Source organism: Kogia breviceps, chromosome 2 (genome assembly GCF_026419965.1).
Source record: "Kogia breviceps isolate mKogBre1 chromosome 2, mKogBre1 haplotype 1, whole genome shotgun sequence".
Classification (NCBI taxonomy): Eukaryota; Metazoa; Chordata; class Mammalia; order Artiodactyla; family Physeteridae; genus Kogia; species Kogia breviceps.
The window spans coordinates 1,203,808-1,218,703 of NC_081311.1; the positions used below are offsets into that span (position 1 = coordinate 1,203,808).

At 52.0% G+C, this 14,896-nt stretch overlaps 1 protein-coding gene and 1 pseudogene across 39 annotated transcripts in view; both read right to left on the minus strand.

Annotated features, from left to right (window-relative positions):
* Positions 1–14,896, minus strand: part of JAKMIP3 (Janus kinase and microtubule interacting protein 3) — a 109,650-nt gene that overhangs the window by 66,462 nt on the left and 28,292 nt on the right. The gene's annotated exons all lie outside the window — the stretch shown is intronic.
* On the minus strand, positions 3,312–3,840 carry LOC131751337 (nucleolar protein 56 pseudogene; annotated as a pseudogene).

Genomic DNA, 14,896 nt, shown 5'->3' on the forward strand with positions numbered 1-14,896 from the left:
CCAAGTGACTTTTCTGGCAAAGCTTCAGGTCACGCCCCCGGGTCCCCTAGGCAGAGGCGTCCCGTCCGAGGGTACAAGGAGGGGAGAAACGGCCGAGCCCGGCGGCAGGCCTGGGCGCAGCCGAGGGGCGCTCCGGGTGTGCTTCTCCCACCTGGAAGGCTGGGTGTCACACCCCGCACGGCGTGCGCCCACCGCTGCGCTCAGAAACAACTCCCCTTCCTGCACCGACTTCAGACACATCCCAGTTGGGGGACAGCTTTTTGTGGATTCACAGGGAGGAGCATCTGACTGGCTTCATTTCCTCCCCGGAATGACACGCATCCTACTGGACACGGTCCGGAAATCGCCAGGGATAGGTGGACTTCTGCCGCAATGCCCTTCACTTGTAACAGCAAGCCTTTTGCTGCTAATCAGATCAGACGTGTCAAGAAAGGGCTCGTCTCCTGCCAAACCGACAGCGACCCTTAGAAACATGCACGGTGTTTTTAATGTGTCTCCTAAGAGAGATTAGAATTAGGGAGGGTTTGGGTTATAACCTTTATTTCTAACTGCAACATTCTCCCAGAAGTCAAATGTGTGTTGATCTTGCACAAACCCTGACCGGGAATGGAGTTTGCAGAAAAGAGGGTGGTGGCGTTTGACAAAAGGAGGAAGGGAAGGAGAGGAAACTTTCCAGTACCCTCCCTCCGGGTTCTGGTGGGAGCTGCTGTGGGACGCTAGGAACCAGGAACGGCCCACCTGGCCGGGAAGTTCGGGCTGAACGGGCCCGGGCGGCCCCTTTCCCTGCCCACTCTGTCCCGCTGCCAGGCACAGACCTCCCAGAGATATTTTAGAAAATGATTCTCAAGCCCCCCAAAGCATGAGACTCTCCCAAGAAAGCCTATTAAATATGGTCCAGGCTCTCCAGGAGGAGGAAGTGCCCAGGAGTCCATGGGGTGGGCAGAGACCCTGTTCCTCGTCATCATCAGGTGTAGGAAATGCAGCTCTAGGAGAGAAGCGTCTGGGTAAGGAGTCCCTTCCTCAGCCCGAGCGTCCGTCACGTGGCAGGAGGTTACTGTGAAGACAGGCCATAGGAGAGGAAGCGCCAGACGGGGCTCCAGGCGGGCGGCTACCCGTGCCTGCTAAGACGGCCAACCCATCTGACATGCGCCCTACTGGATGCATCGGGGGGGGGGGGCTTCTACAGGGCCCGTGGGACATCTGTGCTCCCACCATGGGGACCGTCACAACAGACGATGAGATCCTCCAGTGGAGAAGATGCCCGTTCTTCTCACAAGGCCCCTGGGTTTCAGCCGCAAGATCTTTTCCTTGACTTCAACACACTCGTATTTTTGTCTGTAAATTTGATGGTGAGTCATCATTTCTAGTTTACAGAACTGAATCCAATGCATTTCCTTTTTTGTTGGAAGGAGATGTGTGTGATTCAAGGCTGCAGTTTTGACTCACTTGTGAATGACTTAAAACACTGAACTTTCCTAGAGGTGCCATGACTTATTCTTTTTTTTTTTTTTTGTGGTACGCGGGCCTCTCACTGCTGTGGCCTCTCCCATTGCGGAGCACAGGCTCCGGACACGCAGGCTCAGCGGCCACGGCTCATGGGCCCAGCCGCTCTGCGGCACGTGGGATCTTCCCGGACCGGGGCACGAACCCGCGTCCCCTGCATCGGCAGGCAGATTCTCAACCACTGCGCCACCAGGGAAGCCCCCTCCTGTTGCCTTTTAAACCCAACCTTTATCCCCTCCTTAGCCCCTGGCAACCACAAATCTGCTCTCCATTTCTGTAATTTTGTCATTTCAAGAACGTTATGGAAATGAAACCGCATAGCATGTGACCTTTTGGAATCAGCCTTTTGCACTCGGCGTAATTCTGGAGATCCATACAGGTTGTGTGTGTAGAGTTCATGTTCATTCGTGTTTACTGCTGTGTACGCAGCACTCACGGTGCGACTCACCCACTGACGGACACCTGGGCTGTTTCCAGTTTGGGGTTATTACGGAAAATGCTGCCGTAAACATTCACGTGCGGACTGTTGTGTGAACGCAAGTCTTCACTTCTCTGACACAAAGGCCTAGAAGTACAACTGCTGGATCGTACACAGTTGAATGTTTAGTCACTTAAGAAACTGCGAACTGCTTTCCAGAGGGGCTGCACCCCCTGACATTCCTGCCACCAACGTGTGAGGGATCTGGTTCTTCTGCATCCTGGCCAGCATTTGGTGTTGCTGCTATTTTTGATTTTAGCCATTCCGATCGGTGGTATCTCATTGTGGTTTTATTTTTTTAATGAGGTATAGTTGATTTACAATGGTGTGTTAATTTCTGCTGTCCAGCAAAGTGACTCAGTTATGCATATATATATACATATACATTCTTTTTTTATATTCTTTTTCATTATGGTTTATCCAAAGATATTGAATATAGTTCCCTGTGCTACACAGTAGGACTTTTCTGTTTACCCATTCTATATATAATAGTTTGCATCTGCAAATCCCTAACTCACAATCCTTCCCTCCCCCACCCACTTCCCCCTTGGCAACCACAAGTCTGTTTACGTCTGTGAGTCTGTTTCAGTTTTGTAGATAGGTTCATTTGTGTCATATTTTAGATTCCACCTATAAGTAATATCATATGGTATTTGTCTTTCTCTTTCTGACTTACTTCACTTAATATGATAATCTCTAGTTGCATCCATGCTGCTGCAAATGGCATTATTTCGTTCTTGTTTATGGCTGAGTAGTATTCCATTGTGTAGATGTGCCACATCTTCTCTATCCTTTCATCTGTTGATGGACATTTAGGTTGTTTCCATGTCTTGGCTGTTGTGAATAGTGCTGCTGTGAACACAGAGGTGCAGGTATCTTTTTGAATTATAGTTTTGTCCGGATATATGCCCAGGAGTGGGATTGCTGGATCATATGGTAGTTTTGTTTTTAGTTTTCTGAGGAACCTCCATACTGTTTTCCATAGTGGCTACACTAATTTACATTCCCACCAACAGTGTAGGAGGGTTCCTTTTTTCTGCACACACTCTTCAGCATTTGTTATTTGTAGACTTTTTTAATGATGGCCATTCTGACCCGTGTGAGGTGGTATCTCATTGTAGTTTTGATTTGCATTTCTCTAATAATTAGTGATGTTGAGCATGTTTTCATGTGCCTATTGGCCATTTGTATGTCTTCTTTGGAGGAATGTCTATTCAGGTCTTTTGCCCATTTTTCTTTTTTTTTGTTTTTGTTTTTATTTTTATTGGGCTATAGGGGATGGGTTGGGAAATATCCCTGCAAGTTATGCCCTACTAGGGAAATGTCCATTCTAATTTTCCTGGGATAGCTTTCGGAGCCTTTTCTTTTTCTTGGAGCTGCTGCTCTTGCTGGCAGCAGCCTCTTCAGGTTCACTGCTGAGTGGCTCCTCCTTGGAAGAGAATTTCCTCTTTTTCTTGGGGACCTGCTTGTTTCCTGACTCTTCAGGGTCCCTCTCTGGTTCCTCTTGGGGGAAAGATTTCTTCTTCTTGGTAAGACTTCCACTGCCAGCTGTCTCTTCAGGATCACTACTAACCAGCTCCTCTGTGGAAGATTTCTTTTTCTTGGGTTTGGAGAAGAAGACAGATGGATCTTCCATTCCATTCTCCTGAGAAGCCTCCTGGGGCTTTTGCTTTCTTCTTTTTGGGTCTTTCACTTGTGCCCTCACATTCCTCCGGGGTCCTACTGCTGTTTTCTGAAGACGCCAGGGCAATCGCAGCCAGACTTTTCTTTTCCTTCTTCAAGCCTTTCTTCTCCAGTTTCTCCAGCTTTCTAGTAATCTCAGCAGCCCCTTCCTCTGCCTGAACTATTGCCTCCTTCATGACATCCAGATTCTTTTGTGGAATCTCTCCAGTCTCATAGAAGGACAACGGCTCCTGAACTTGTTCTCGAAGCTTCTCCCCAAATACACTGGTAGGTACCTCAGAGAAGCAATCAATTCGTGAGGCAATACTGCATTTGTTTGCCAGGTATCGGGAGATGTGTTTTGCCCATTTTTCGATTGGGTTGTTTGTTTTTTTGCTATTGAGTTGTATGTGCTGTTTGTATATTTTGGAAATTAAACCCTTGTCAGTCGCATCATTTGCAAACATTTTCTCCCATTCCATAGGTTGTCTTTTCCTTTTGTTTATTGTTTCCTTTCCTGTGCAAAAGTTTGTAAGTTCGATTAGGTCCCATTTGCTTATTTTTGTTTTTATTTCTACTGCCTTGGGAGATTGGCCTAAGAAAACATTGGTACGACTTACGTCTTATGGTGGTTTTTTTTTTTAAATTTTTTTAATTTTTTTTTGCGGTACGCGGGCCTCTCACTTCTGTGGCCTCTCCCGTTGCGGAGCACAGGCTCTGGACGCGCAGGCCTAGAGGCCATGGCTCACGGGCCCAGCCGCTCCGCGGCATGTGGGATCCTCCCGGACCGGGGCACGAACCCGTGTCCCCTGCATCGGCAGGCGGACTCTCAACCACTGCGCCACCAGGGAAGCCCTTACGGTGGTTTTAATTGGCATTTCCCTAACCACTGTTGGTGGTCTTTTCATGTTCTCATCTGCCATCTGTACATCCTCTTCAGTAAGACGTCTGTTGCTAGGCTGTTCTCGGCTGTTCTGCTGCTGGCCCTTTGGCCAGAGAGAGCAGGCTTTTCTTGGGGCTGTTTCTGTCTGTGCCTGTTGGTATGTCTGACTTGGCTTCTTCAATTCCCAACACCAGAATGTATGAGGCCAAGGAAACCCAGGGAGCTCACCGCGCTGTATTTTCTTGGGTCTTGAGGTCCCTAGCCGGATGCCTCCTTCACGTCCCCTTTCAGAGTGTCCTTGTGTTTGTTTTAGATTCAATGTCCAGAGTTTTTATTGTCTTGACAGGAGGAACAGGAGAAGCATGTCTGCTCTGTCTTCCTGGAGGCAGAAGGCCTGCTGCAACTTTGTGAGCAAAGAAGGAAATCTTGGACTTGTATTTACGACTATTTCAGTTATAATTTAAATCAAAAGCACGATTTGAAATTTTCCAGCTCAAGTCTCAGGATCGAAGACAGACATGATACAAAATGATTGTAGAAACCACCCACCTGTTTGAGGAAAGGGTCATCACCCCCGCACTTGAGTGAACGGCTCTTGGGGGAAAACACGTGCTGTATAAGGTGCTTTAATTTGGTCCAGGGAGGGAGGTTTACCTGATATTAACCCCTGGATGTCCCTCCTGAGACACAAGAACTGGCAGCAGCTATGACCTTATAAAGTGAACCACTGAGCGCTGTAAATGTCTTCCAGGTGGTAGCACAAGAGTTTTGAAAATAACAGAACCGGGTTTATACACAGCTTTGCTTCTACCAAACCCATTACCTGCCCCATCACGTTTAAAAATAGAGACGTGTGGGCTTCCCTGGTAGCACAGTGGTTAAGAATCTGCCTGCCAGTGCAGGGGACACGGGTTCGAGCCCTGGTCCGGGAAGATCCCACACGCTGCAGAGCAACTGAGCCCATGTGTCACAATTACTGAGTCTGCGCTCTAGAGCCACAACTACTGAGCCCGCGAGCCACAACTACTGAAACCCGGGCGCCTAGAGCCTGTGCTCCGCAACAAGAGAAGCCACCGCCATGAGAAGCCCACGCACCGCAAAGAAGAGTAGCCCCTGCTCACCGCAACTAGAGAAACCCCGCACAGCAACGAAGACCCAACACAGCCAAAAATAATAAATAAATAAATTTTAAAAATAAAATGAAATTTAAAAAATAAAATAAAAATGGAGACGTGTAACCACCAAATCTCCAGGAAAGACTCTCAGCATCACCAGCCAAAACCTGGTTCTTCAGATGAGGAAACTGGGGCTCAGAGGGAGCATGTCCCCCAAGGAGCGCCTGGTCCAGGCCTGCTCTCCCCACAGCACATGGCACGGCGTGGCCTGGTAGATTCCCCTCAAGGGCTTGTGATCCTGAGGCAGTGGGGAGAGACCCCAGGACGGTGACCTCAAGAGTGAGCCAAATTAGCCGAGACTGAAAGCTGCTCCGTTTCTGACTCAGAAAGCTGAAAGGAAAGCCTCAAAAGCAACGAACTCTTCCCAAATGGCTCATCTGTGCCCCAGAACAATGCTCAGACATTTCAAGGAATACAAAGAATTCAGCCCCAACAGTATAAAATCACAATGTCTGGCATTCAATCAAAAATCACCAGGCATGCAAAGAAGTAGGGAAATAGGACCTAATGAGAGGGGAACAAAGAAACAACAAATAGAAAGAAATGCAGACATGAGGCAGATGTGAGAATTAGTAGACCAGGATGTTAAAACAGCCAGTATTGATAAAACCACAAGCTCCAGAAGGTAGAGGAAACAGCAGCAAGTTAAGAAGAGACATGGAATAAAATTTAAAGATCCAAATCAATAATACGGAGATTAAAATACCATGTCTGAGACAAGAAATACACTGGATGGTATTAACATTAGAATTATATATCGCAGGGGCTTCCCTGGTGGCGCTGTGGTTGAGAGTCCGCCTGCCGATGCAGGGGACACGGGTTCGTGCCCCGGTCCGGGAGGATCCCACGTGCCGCGGAGCGGCTGGGCCCGTGAGCCGTGGCCGCTGCGCCTGCGCGTCCGGAGCCTGTGCTCCGCAACAGGGGAGGCAACCGCGGGCAGCGCACACTCCCCCTCGGAAAGCCCTCTAAGTGCGCGCAGTGGGTGCGCGTCCTGCTGCTTGAAGACCACCGTCCCCACCACTGCACAACCAAACCAGCGGGCCTTCGTGCCTCCCGGGTGCTCGGGGCCTGCCCGGTGCCCCACGTTCTCACACCGCCCCGGGGGCTGATCCTGGACAGTCCCGAAAGGGTCCCAGGGGTTCTGAAAGCCCAGGACGGCCTGCGCACGAGGGGAAGGCCAGGTCCCTGCGAGGGGCGTCAGGGCCGCAAGGAAGCAAAGGAGGTTCTCGGGAAGCCTCTGCAGAATCCCTCCTGGCACTGGGAGTGCACACGACGGACGGGAGAACTGGCCTTGGAGAGGGCAGGGGCACCTCTGCTGGTGAGCGATGTCCACTCCTGGAGGGCCTGGTGGGCCTGGGGGGCAGCCGGCGAGACAGAAGGCACCCCGGAGCCTCTCGCTGCACCTCGCAGCCTGAACCTCGCATTTCCCCCGCCGTCCGGCTCACCCGGAAACCCGGGCCGGGGGACGTCACCTCCCACTGGCACAGTGCCTTCCAGTTCTCACCGCACTGGCTCACCGCACTCATTGCCTCAAATACAGAAAGGGTTTAAATGAAAGACTTTAATTTTTTCCAGCTTTGTACTCACGTACAGCTTCTCTGGCTCTGAAACCTGCCAGCCACTGAACCGAGACACAGGGATCAAAGTGTGGTATCTGGGGTGTGTTTCCACAAGCACGTTAATGCCTGGGCCCAGCTGAGACGAGAGGTTGCCGCTCAGCTCGGGACCCCGCAGGAAGCCTTGGCTGAGGATGGGTGCCAGCCTCTGAGCCTGCGTCCCAGCTTGAGGCCAGGACTGGAATGACCCGGACAGGGCAGAGTCTCACTCACAGACGCAGCCCTGGGGACTGGTGACATACAGGGTCGCTTCTGCTCACACGCCTGGCTGAGATGCATGGAAAACAGCTAATCTAAGTAAGTGATAGATAGATAGATAGATAGGAAGGATGGATAGATAGATGATAAATGGATGGATAGATAGATAAATAGATAGGAAGGATAGATACATAGATAGGAAGGATAGATACATAGATGGATGGACAGATAGATAGATAGGAAGGACAGATAGATAGATAGATAGATAGGAAGACTAGATAGATGATAAATGGATGGATAGAGAGATAGGAAGGATAGATAGATAGATAGGAAGGATGGATACATAGATAGGAAGGATAGATACATAGATGGATGGACAGATAGGAAGGATAGATAGATAGGAAGGATAGATAGGAGGGCTAGATACATAGGTAGATAGATAGATAGATAGATAGATAGATAGATAGATAGATAGATAGATAGATAGATAGGAGAGATAGATAGATAGACAGGAAGGAAAGATAGAAAGGATAGATAAGAAGGATAGATAGATAGATAGATAGATAGATAGATAGATAGATAGATAGATAAATAGATAGAATGAGTGAGCAGACAGACAGACAGAATGATGGACCAAAGCAGCCTCCTTTGTCCTCCTTCCTGAAGACACTCTTCCTACATCTCCTGAAGTTCAACCAAGGTCTGGCTGAGGGTCTACCTGTTCTAAAAGAAATGTCTTTTCACTGACAAATCAACATCAGGCATGCTGTTTCGCGCACGACCGGGGTACGGCCTGCCGTGTATCTGCCTGAGAGACACGTGGTCCCCCTGCCTGGGAGGGAAGGGTCTCGTCACCACTGAGAAGCCTCCACAAGCCAGCGGCCAGCTCCGCACAGAAGGCCTTGCTGACGCACGTGCCCTGCCCCAGCCGGTCCTATGCTGTGTGGAACGGCAGGGCCAGGGGCCACCGAGGCGGCTGGAGACGGAGGTGGACCTGGAGGACGCACACTGCCAGGGCTGGGCCTTCTGAGGGCCGGAATAAAGATGGGGAGGCGGCACTGGGACAAGAACAGACTGTGGTCAAGGGGGCAGGCTGGGCGGACCAACACGGGTACCGTCACCCGCGTGACGAAGGGGCACCACGATGGCCGGGGGAGGGTGGCCTTTCTGCTGCCTGGGCGCCCACGGGGGGGGTCCACGCAGCCCCCACCTCACACTGCAGACAAAATATCACTTTCTCCCGGGCTGCAGAGATAAACATGAGAGGTGAAACAATCATCCTCTAGAGGAAAATCTAGTGGGGCTTCATGACCTTGGAAATGCACGGCTTTCTTATCAGGACACAGACAGCACTGCCCATAAAGGAAAACTGGGTAGATGGGACTGTGTCAAGGACAAAGGAGAGTGGAAAGGCAAACCACAGGCTCAGAGAAGACGTCTAAACACCCGCTCACCGAGCGCTGTCCAGTGCACGGCAAGAACTCCGACAAACCAGCTAGATAAAGACGGACCGCCCGGCGGGAAACGGGCAGAGACGTGAACAAGCACCTCACACCAAGGATGCCCAGAGGCCGCGGACAGGACCACGGGCTTGGCCTCGCGGTCACAGTGAGATGGGGACATGCAGAGTCCTCCCCTCGCCGGACTCCAGTTCCCTCCGCGGGAGAGCGCCGGTCAGAGGACGGGGCGTCACCCGGGGCGCCCCGTGTCTTCCCCTCTTTGGGCCCCCAAGTTCTGCTCTGGCCACAGGTGAACGCCTGGCTCACTAGAACAAGCTGACTACCAGTTACTCTACCGCTGCCGGAAGAGGAACTCGGGAAACCCTTCGTTCACGGAATACGGCTCAGAACTAGTGTTCTGCACTGTAACTTAGGGGAGATGCTTCGGCGGTCGGTAAGGAGTGTTCTCTGCCAGAGGCACGAGAAAGATGTACGCGCGTCCGTAGAGGCATGGGACGTGGGTGTGGCGATGGGCCGGGGAGGGTGTGGCGATGGGCCGGGGAGGGTGTGGCGATGGGCCGGGGTGGGTGTGGCGATGGGCCGGGGAGGGTGTGGCGATGGGCCGGGGTGGGTGTGGCGATGGGCCGGAGAGGGTGTGGCGATGGGCCGGGGTGGGTGTGGCGATGGGCCGGGGAGGGTGTGGCGATGGGCCGGGGAGAGTGTGGCGATGGGCCGGGGTGGGTGTGGCGATGGGCCGGGGAGGGTGTGGCGATGGGCCGGGGTGGGTGTGGCGATGGGCCGGGGAGGGTGTGGCGATGGGCCGGGGAGAGTGTGGCGATGGGCCGGGGTGGGTGTGGCGATGGGCCGGGGAGGGTGTGGCGATGGGCCGGGGAGGGTGTGGCGATGGGCCGGGGTGGGTGTGGCGATGGGCCGGGGAGGGTGTGGCGATGGGCCGGGGTGGGTGTGGCGATGGGCCGGGGTGGGTGTGGCGATGGGCCGGGGCGGTCCTCACGGCGGCCCAGGGGGAGCCGCCGTGTCAGTGCAGGCAGAGAGAGGACAGCTCTGCCGCGAACCAGAGGCGTTTTACTCCTAAAATAGCTCTTTAGGGGAAAAAAAGGAAACTTGCTCAGAATAGCGTCTAAAACACCCAATTAATGATGTGCTCTCTCCGACAGCAGGAGTTTGAAAATGGGAAGCTGAGGTGTGTGCGGTGGGCAGGCTGCCGGGGAACCGGCATCGCACGCAGACCGGGCCCCGCCCAGCTCTCAGGAGGTGCTGTTGCTTCGCTCACTCCGGCAGCTGTCGAGCCAACTGCAATATGCCCAGAAGGTCCCCGAACCTCGTGCTATGGACACAAACTCCCTTGCTTAGAATCTGCTCCAGAAATTCAGGTTTGGTTTTGTGTCTCTTGATTAACCAGTATATACTGTGTATCAGTAAAAAAAAGTACACTTACAGTTACAAAGTGCAGTCATTAGTGAGATTTTTGTAGAAAACTGACATCGTTATTGTAAACCTGAAAGTTTCAGCTCCCTGACATTTAATCCATGAAAACTATTTATTTGCTTAATTTTGTTTCTTAAATATAAGATTTCTTAGAAACGTGACTATTCGTCCCAGCAAAACAGACTGTATTCATCTTGGGGAGAGGGTCAGTGGTTAAGCTGTGGGCACCCAGTATGAGAGGCAGATAACGTCCCGACACTGGCCACGTCCTAATCCCGGATCCCGTGAACACATCACCTTCCCCAGCAAAAGGGGTTCTGCCAGCGCGCTGAAGGTTAACGACTCTGAGATGAGGAGACTGTCCTGATCATCCCTGTGGCCGAATCTAACCACATGAGTCCTAAAAGCAGAGAGCCTTTCCCAGCTGAGGTCAGGAGACCGACCTGAGGAAGGCTAGGCCGCGTTGCTGGCCCCGAGGTGGAGAAAGCGACCCCAACCAGGGTGGACACGGCCTCCAGGGGCTCAGAGTGGCCTCAGGTCACACAGCACAAGAGGACGGGGACGTGGGTCCCGGGACAACAAGGAAGTGAATTCTGCCAACAAACCGAGTGAGGAGGGATGCGGCCCCAGGACCCAGGAGAGCCACGGCCACACTCTGCCTTAACGCCCCGCCGCCCGCCCCCCCCCCCCCGACTCTGACCCAGATAACGCAGCACTTAGTGCTGCTTTCCGCGGCTGCTTTGTGGCGTCTGTTTGGGGGGCAACAGAAAATCAACACATACCAGTCCCCAAGGGGCTGAAGGGCTGCAGCGTCCACTTTCGGGCGGCGCCCGCGCGTGGGCAGAACCACCGGTGCACCAGGCCCGCGCCCTCTCTTCCTCTGTCCCCTGGTCACAAGGAAGTCCCCGCGAGGCCACCATGTGAGCGGGGAGCGAGCAGGCGGTGTGGCCGGGTGAGACCGCGGGCACGGGGGCCACGTCCTCCTGCAACTCCCCTGCATCCCGGGCCCCTCGGGCCGATGTCCCCGTGAGGACTGAGCACCTGGAGGGCTGGACGACCCCCGGGTCACGACGGGCAGCTCGGGCCGCACGGCAACTCGGCGGCCAAGTTGCATGTCAGTCTCCCCTGAGGCCCGGCAGTGGGCTGCACAGTTCCAGCAGCGAGAGGACCGAGTCCTCTCCACCGCGCTCCGAGGCTTCTGGCCCAGCTGCCCTGAGAGCAGTTTGAAATGGGCCTGGGAGAAACGTGGCAAATGTTTTTCTAACAGAAAAATAATTTCTTTAGTCTAAACATGTAATTTTACTAAGAAGAAAAAAAACCCGATCTCATGAATAGCCAGGTGACTGAAAAAGATTTCATGGTTCAGAAATCGGCCCTATGTTACATGCAAGAATATAATACGTTACATTCAACGGCAAGGGGAAGCATATCATTCATAAGTACCAGGATGATTAGCTGAAAGAGAAATAAACCTACGGAATACTGACTTTCTAACATAAAATTCTAAATGGATTAAGAGAATTAAGGGTGAAAAATCAAATCATTAAAACTAGCAGGGAGAGTAGAAATGAGCATTTCTCAAACCTCTGGAGAGAGGATTTTCTAGGCTTGAAGAAGATAAAAGGAATTAACACAAGGAAAGATCAATAGATTCCACTGCATTAAAATTTCACATCTCTTTATTACCAGTGTGAAGCAATTAAGAAGCTAAAAACAAGTTGAAACGATATTTGCAGTGAATACAACAAAAAAGTTAGTGTCTCTACTATATTAGGCGATTGTGAAACTCAGTAGTAACACTTAGCCACAAGATAAACAGGTAACTATCAAAAGAGATAATTTGCAAAAAAGGAAAGAAAAGTGATTTTAAAAACATATGAGAGGGGCTTCCCTGGTGGCGCAGTGGTTGAGAATCCGCCTGCTAATGCAGGGGTCACGGGTTCGTGCCCCGGTCCGGGAAGATCCCACATGTGGCAGAGCGGCTGGGCCCGTGAGCCATGGCCGCTGAGCCTGCGCGTCTGGAGCCTGTGCTCCGCAATGGGAGAGGCCACGACAGTGAGAGGCCCGCGTACCACAAAACAAACAAACAAACAAAAAAAAAACAAAAAAAAACATATGAGAAAACCTCCTCTGCTTAAGATGTAGAAAATCACGAGAGAATGTTCCTCCCATCCTGAAAATGAGAAAGAGCCACCACATAATCCACCAAATCATATCTTTCTTTGGGCCCAGAAAAATTTAGGTCCCAAGAGAACCAGACGCTGAGAAGCCCATCCAAGGGAGCAGAGGCACCTGAGCTGGTTCTCCTCTGGCAGAGATCCGGGGGAAGAAGAAATCAGCTCCAATTTCAACACGTTTCCAAGGGCTGAATGTGGGTTGGCACATCAGTCTGGAATTGCTGGAGCCCCAACTTGAGGAAGGCTGAGGGCAGGACAGAGGCTGGAGGGGTTCTGCTCCCCGCCACCCTGACCCCGAGGTGCAGGATGCAGGAGCAGGCGGCTGCCACTGGGAGGGAACCAGACACTCCCCAATTCCAGGCCCCTCTTCCAGGCGGAGCAGAAGCCTTAAGCCACTAGGAGGAGAGCAGCAAACCCACTTGTCCTCGGGGTCACGGGGAGAGGGCGAAAGGAAAGCCCCTCTTTCCCTTCTGCCCGGGAACTAGGAGAAGACCCCTGCCTCTAGGGTAAGAATGGAAGCTGAAAACACCTGCTCCTGGGGAAGGAGAGGGAGGCCCTGGGGTTCAGGATCCTGCAGTGACACAAAGCAGAGCTCAGCGGCTGGGGGAAGGGGTGGGAAGGCTGAGAAGAGCCCCCTCAAGTTCAGGCACATGGGCCTTGATTCCTCTAGGGCTGGACCAGAAGAATGAAGACCCCCTTCCCCCAGACAAGCTGGCACTGGGTACAAGCAACAGAAGTCCAGTGCTGGGGGAGGGGCCAGGGTGCAGAAAGAGGCCCTTCTGTGGTGCAGGCGTGCAGAGCGCCAAAAGCTAAGCGTGGAGCGGGGACATAGAATAACCCCTCCAACCCCCGGGCACCACCTGCACACAGCACGAGGCCACCACCCCTGGGGGCTAACAACAGAAACAACACACCCTGACCCGCACTGCTCCTGCCTGGGTGGCCTCCAACCCACACCCTAACCCAAGAAGAGATGTGCCCATTTCTGGGCATGATATTTTCTCCCTCAGCCCCCACTGTTCTTCCACAGACAATGTCTGACATTTAATCAAAAATTATGAGACTCAGAATAAAGCAAGGAAGACAACCCACTGTCAACAAATAAAGCACTCAATAGAACTAGATTCAGAGATGCTAAGTTGTTGCAACTACCAGACAGAAAATTTAAGTAACTCCAATTCTTACGCTGAAGCATCTAGTGGAAAAGGTGGACAATGTGGATGAAAAGATGGATAATTATAGCAGAGAAATGGAAACTGTAAGAAAGGCTCAAATGGAAACATAAGTAATAATAAACATGCTTTCGGAGGTGAAGACTTCTTTGACTGGCTCATCAGTGGAATTGACAGCATTGAGAAAAAGACTCAGTGAACATGAAGATAGGCCAATGGAAAGTGTCCAGTATGAAACACAAAAAGAAAAAATAAAACAAAACAGTCTCTAAAACTGTCAGGCAATATCAAGCAGCTGGGCTTCCCTGGTGGCGCAGTGGTTGAGAGTCCGCCTGCTGATGCGGGGGACGCGGGTTCGTGCCCTGGTCCGGGAAGATCCCACGTGCCGCGGAGCGGCTGGGCCCGTGAGCCATGGCTGCTGAGCCTGCGTGTCCGGAGGCTGTGCTCCACAACGGGAGAGGCCACAACAGTGAGAGGCCCGCGTACCGCAAAAGAAAAACAAACAAACAAAAGTCTCAGTGAAAAGGTGAGCTTTCCAGGAAAACAGGAATCACCAATGGGAATCACCAATGGGAATTCATGGAAATTCATGGGAATTCATGGAAAAGGCAGCTAAACACTGAATTGGAAGGAAATGGGAAGTTCATCCTACAGACAAGCAAGAAAATCACAATGTAGCCAGACAACAGGATTTCACTGAAAACTGAAGAAGGACATCAAAGGAAACAAACACCTTAAACATAACAACATAGGGCTTCCCTGGTGGCGCAGTGGTTGGGAGTCCGCCTGCCGATGCAGGGGACACGGGTTCGCGCCCCGGTCCGGGAGGATCCCACGTGCCGCGGAGCAGCTGGGCCCGTGAGCCATGGCCGCTGAGCCTGCGTGTCCGGAGCCTGTGCTCCGCAAGGGGAGAGGCCACAGCAGTGAGAGGCCCGCGTACCACGAAAAAAAAAAAAAAAATCAAGCAGCCTAACATACATACAGGTGGGGTCACAGAGTAAACAGGGACAGAGAACAGGTGAAAAAAATGTATAAAGAAACAAAATGACAGAGGATTGTTCAAAATTAATAAAACATGGGACTTCCCTGGTGGTGTGTTGGTTAAGAATCTGCCTGCCAATGCAGGGGACATGGGTTCGAGCCCTGG